Genomic DNA, 6000 nt, shown 5'->3' with positions numbered 1-6000 from the left:
AAATTTCCGACATTTCAGACATTTTGAAAACTGCAGGGGGTTTTGGGCAAAATATGACCCATCGCCGTTTTCAGTAATTGGCATATTTTCGGTATGAAAAGTCGTAATTTGAATCTGAAAATAGGTGCAGAGAGTCAGAATTCGGCTCAAAAATCACGCTCACGAGTCAAATTTCCGACATTTCAGACATTTTGGAAACTGCAGGGGGGTTTGGGCAAAATATGACCCATCGCCGTTTGCAGTAGTGTGTATATTTTCGGTATGAAACGTCGTAATTTGAAACTGAAAATAGGTGCAGAGAGTCAGAATTCGTCTCAAAAATCACGCTCAGGAGTCAAATTTCCGACATATCAGACATTTTGAAAACTGCAAGGGGGTTTGGGCAAAATATGACCCATCGCCGTTTACAGTAATTGGCATATTTTCGGTAAGAAACGTCGTAATTTAAAACTGAAAATAAGGGCAGAGAGTCAGAATTCGGCTCAAAAATCACGCTCAGGAGTCAAATTTCCGACATTTCAGACATTTTAGAAACTGCAAGGAGGTTTGGGCAAAATATGACCCATCGCCGTCTTCAGTAATTGGCATATTTTCGGTATGGAACGTCGTAATATAAAACTGAAAATAGGTGCAGAGAGTCAAATTTCGGCTCAAAAATAACGCTCAGGAGTTAAATTTCCGATATTTCAGACATTTTAAAAACTGCAGGGGGGTTTGGGCAAAATATGACCCATCGCCGTTTTCAGTAATTGGTATATTTTCGGTATGAAACGTCGTAATTTGAAACTGAAAATAGGTGCAGAGAATCAGAATTCGGCTCAAAATTCACGCTCAGGAGTCAAACTTCCGACATTTCAGACATTTTGAAAACTGCAGGGGGGTTTGGGCAAAATATGACCCATCGCTGTTTTCAGTAAATGGCATATTTTCGGTATAAAAAGTCGTAATTTGAAACTGAAAATAGGTGCAGAGAGTCAGAATTCGGCTCAAGACTCACGCTCAGGAGTCAAATTTCCGACATTTCAGACATTTTGAAAACTGCAGGGGGGTTTGGGCAAAATATGACCCATCGCCGTTTTCAGTAATGTGCATATTTTCGGTATGAAACATCGTAATTTGAAACTGAAAATACGTGCAGAGAGTCAGAATTCGGCTCAAAAATCACGCTCAGGAGTCAAATTTCCGACATTTCAGACATTTTAACAACTGCAGGGGGGGTTATGCAAAATATGACCCATGGCCGTTTTCAGTAATTGGCATATTTTCGGTATGAAACGTCGTAATTTGAAACTGAAAATAGGTGCAGAGAGTCAGAATTCGGCTCAAAAATCACGCTCAGGAGTCAAATTTCAGACATTTTATAAACTGCAGGGGGGTTTGGGCAAAATATGACCCATCGCCGTTTTCAGTAATTGGCATTTTTTCGGTATACAAAGTCGTAATTTGAAACTGAAAATAGGTGCAGAGAGTCAGAATTCGTCTCAAAAATCACGCTCAGGAGTCAAATTTCCGACATATCAGACATTTTGAAAACTGCAGGGGGGTTTGGGCAAAATATGACCCATCGCCGTTTTCAGTAATTGGCATATTTTCGGTATAAAAAGTCGTAGTTTGAAACTGAAAATAGGTGCAGAGAGTCAGAATTCGGCTCAAAAATCACGCTCAGGAGTCAAATTTCAGACATTTTATAAACTGCAGGAGGGCTTGGGCAAAATATGACCCATCGCCGTTTTCAGTAATTGGCATATTTTCGGTATGAAACGTCGTAATTTGTAACTGAAAATAGGTGCAGAGAGTCAGAATTCGGCTCAAAAATCACGCTCAGGAGTCAAATTTCCGACATTTCAGACATTTTGAAAACTGCAGGGTGGTTTGGGCAAAATATGACCCATCGCCGTTTTCAGTAATTGGCATATTTTCGGTATAAAAAGTCGTAATTTGAAACTGAAAATAGGTGCAGAGAGTCAGAATTCGGCTCAAAAATCACGCTCACGAGTCAAATTTCCGACATTTCAGACATTTTGAAAACTGCAGGGGGGTTTGGGTAAAATATGACACATCGCCGTTTACAGTAATTGGCATATTTTCGGTATAAAAAGTCGTAATTTGAAACTGAAAATTGGTGCAGAGAGTCAGAATTCGGATAAAAAATCACGCTCAGGAGTCAAATTTCCGACATTTCAGACATTTTGAAAACTGCAGGGGGGTTTGGGCAAAATATGACCCATCGCCGTTTACAGTAATTGGCATATTTTCGGTATGAAACGTCGTAATTTGAAACATAAAATAGGTGAAGAGAGTCATATTTCGGCACAAAAATAACGCTCAGGAGTCAAATTTCCGACATTTCAGACATTTTAAAAACTGCAGGGGGGTTTGGGCAAAATATGACCCATCGCCGTTTTCAGTAATTGGCATATTTTCGGTATGAAACGTCGTAATTTGAAACTGAAAATAGGTGCAGAGAGTCAGAATTCGGCTCAAAAATCACGCTCAGGGGGTCAAATTTCGGACATTTCAGACATTTTGAAAACTGCAGGGGGGTTTGGGCAAAATATGAACCATCGCCGTTTACAGTAATTGGCATATTTTCGGTATGAAACGTCGTAATTTGAAACTGAAAATATGTACAGAGAGTCATATTTCGGCTCAAAAGTCACGCTGAGGAGTCAAATTTCCGACATTTCAGACATTTTAAAAACTGCAGGGGGGTTTGGGCAAAATATGACCCATCGCCGTTTTCAGTAATTGGCATATTTTCGGTATGAAACGTCGTAGTTTGAAACTGAATATAGGTGCAGAGAGTCAGTATTCGGATCAAAAATCACGCTCAGGAGTCAAATTTCCGACATTTCAGACATTTTGAAAACTGCAGGGGGGTTTGGGCAAAATATGACCCATCGCCGTTTTCAGTAATTGGCATATTTTCTGTATAAAAAATCGTAAATTGAAACTGAAAATAGGTGCAGAGAGTCAGAATTCGGCTCAAGACTCACGCTCAGGAGTCAAATTTCCGACATTTCAAACATTTTAAAAACTGCAGAGGGGTTTGGGCAAAATATGACCCATCGCCGTTTGCAGTAGTGTGTATATTTTCGGTATGGAACGTCGTAATTTGAAACTGAAATTAGGTGCAGAGAGTCAGAATTCGGGTAAAAAATCACGCTCATGAGTCAAATTTCCGACATTTCAGACATTTTGAAAACTGCAGGGGGGTTTGGGCAAAATATGACCCATCGCCGTTTACAGTAATTGGCATATTTTCGGTATGAAACGTCGTAATTTGAAACTGAAAATAGGTGCAGAGATTCAGAATTCGGCTCAAAAATCACGCTCCGGAGTCAAATTTCAGACATTTTATAAACTGCAGGAGGGCTTGGGCAAAATATGACCCATCGCCGTTTTCAGTAATTGGCATATTTTCGGTATGAAACGTCGTAATTTGTAACTGAAAATAGGTGCAGAGAGTCAGAATTCGGCTCAAAAATCACGCTCAGGAGTCAAATTTCCGACATTTCAGACATTTTGAAAACTGCAGGGTGGTTTGGGCAAAATATGACCCATCGCCGTTTGCAGTAGTGTGTATATTTTCGGTATGAAACGTCGTAATTTGAAACTGAAAATAGGTGCAGAGAGTCAGAATTCGGCTCAAAAATCACGCTCAGGAGTCAAATTTCCGACATTCCGACAAAATATGACCCATCACCGTTTGCAGTAATGTGTATATTTTCGGTATGAAACGTCGTAATTTGAAACTGAAAATAGGTGCAGAGAGTCAGAATTCGGATAAAAAATCACGCTCAGGAGTCAAATTTCCGACATATCAGACATTTTGAACACTGCAGTGGTGTTTGGGCAAAATATGACCCATCGCCGTTTTCAGTATTTGGCCTATTTTCGGTATAAAAAGTCGTAATTTGAAACTGAAAATAGGTGCAGAGAGTCAGAATTCGGATAAAAAATCACGCTCAGGAGTCAAATTTCCGACATTTCAGACATTTTGAAAACTGCAGGGGGTTTTGGGCAAAATATGACCCATCGCCGTTTTCAGTAATTGGCATATTTTCGGCATGAAAAGTCGTAATTTGAATCTGAAAATAGGTGCAGAGAGTCAAAATTCGGCTCAAAAATCACGCTCACGAGTCAAATTTCCGACATTTCAGACATTTTGGAAACTGCAGGGGGGTTTGGGCAAAATATGACCCATCGCCGTTTGCAGTAGTGTGTATATTTTCGGTATGAAACGTCGTAATTTGAAACTGAAAATAGGTGCAGAGAGTCAGAATTCGTCTCAAAAATCACGCTCAGGAGTCAAATTTCCGACATATCAGACATTTTGAAAACTGCAAGGGGGTTTGGGCAAAATATGACCCATCGCCGTTTACAGTAATTGGCATATTTTCGGTAAGAAACGTCGTAATTTAAAACTGAAAATAAGGGCAGAGAGTCAGAATTCGGCTCAAAAATCACGCTCAGGAGTCAAATTTCCGACATTTCAGACATTTTAGAAACTGCAAGGAGGTTTGGGCAAAATATGACCCATCGCCGTCTTCAGTAATTGGCATATTTTCGGTATGGAACGTCGTAATTTGAAACTGAAACTAGGTGCAGAGAGTCAAATTTCGGCTCAAAAATAACGCTCAGGAGTTAAATTTCCGATATTTCAGACATTTTAAAAACTGCAGGGGGGTTTGGGCAAAATATGACCCATCGCCGTTTTCAGTAATTGGTATATTTTCGGTATGAAACGTCGTAATTTAAAACTGAAAATAGGTGCAGAGAGTCAGAATTCGGCTCAAAATTCACGCTCAGGAGTCAAACTTCCGACATTTCAGACATTTTGAAAACTGCAGGGGGGTTTGGGCAAAATATGACCCATCGCTGTTTTCAGTAAATGGCATATTTTCGGTATAAAAAGTCGTAATTTGAAACTGAAAATAGGTGCAGAGAGTCAGAATTCGGCTCAAGACTCACGCTCAGGAGTCAAATTTCCGACATTTCAGACATTTTGAAAACTGCAGGGGGGTTTGGGCAAAATATGACCCATCGCCGTTTTCAGTAATGTGCATATTTTCGGTATGAAACATCGTAATTTGAAACTGAAAACACGTGCAGAGAGTCAGAATTCGGCTCAAAAATCACGCTCAGGAGTCAAATTTCCGACATTTCAGACATTTTAACAACTGCAGGGGGGGTTATGCAAAATATGACCCATGGCCGTTTTCAGTAATTGGCATATTTTCGGTATAAAAAGTCATAATTTGAAACTGAAAATAGGTGCAGAGAGTCAGAATTCGGATAAAAAATCACGCTCAGGAGTCAAATTTCCGACATTTCAGACATTTTGAAAACTGCAGGGGGGTTTGGGCAAAATATGACCCATCGCCCTCTACAGTAATTGGCATATTTTCGGTATGAAACGTCGTAATTTAAAACTGAAAATAAGGGCAGAGAGTCAGGATTCGCCTCAAAAATCACGCTCAGGAGTCAAATTTCCGACATTTAAGACATTTTGAAAATTGCAGGGGGGTTTGGGTAAAATATGACCTATCGCCGTTTTCAGTAATTGGCATTTTTTCGGTATAAAAAGTCGTAATTTGAAACTGAAAATAAGTGCAGAGAGTCAGAATTCGTCTCAAAAATCACGCTCAGGAGTCAAATTTCCGACATATCAGACATTTTGAAAACTGCAGGGGGGTTTGGGCAAAATATGACCCATCGCCGTTTTCAGTAATTGGCATATTTTCGGTATAAAAAGTCGTAGTTTGAAACTGAAAATAGGTGCAGAGAGTCAGAATTCGGCTCAAAAATCACGCTCAGGAGTCAAATTTCAGACATTTTATAAACTGCAGGAGGGCTTGGGCAAAATATGACCCATCGCCGTTTTCAGTAATTGGCATATTTTCGGTATGAAACGTCGTAATTTGTTACTGAAAATAGGTGCAGAGAGTCAGAATTCGGCTCAAAAATCACGCTCAGGAGTCAAATTTCCGACATTTC

This window comes from Procambarus clarkii, chromosome 67 (genome assembly GCF_040958095.1).
Source record: "Procambarus clarkii isolate CNS0578487 chromosome 67, FALCON_Pclarkii_2.0, whole genome shotgun sequence".
In the NCBI taxonomy this organism is placed as follows: Eukaryota; Metazoa; Arthropoda; class Malacostraca; order Decapoda; family Cambaridae; genus Procambarus; species Procambarus clarkii.
Note: the sequence above shows the minus strand (reverse complement) of the source record.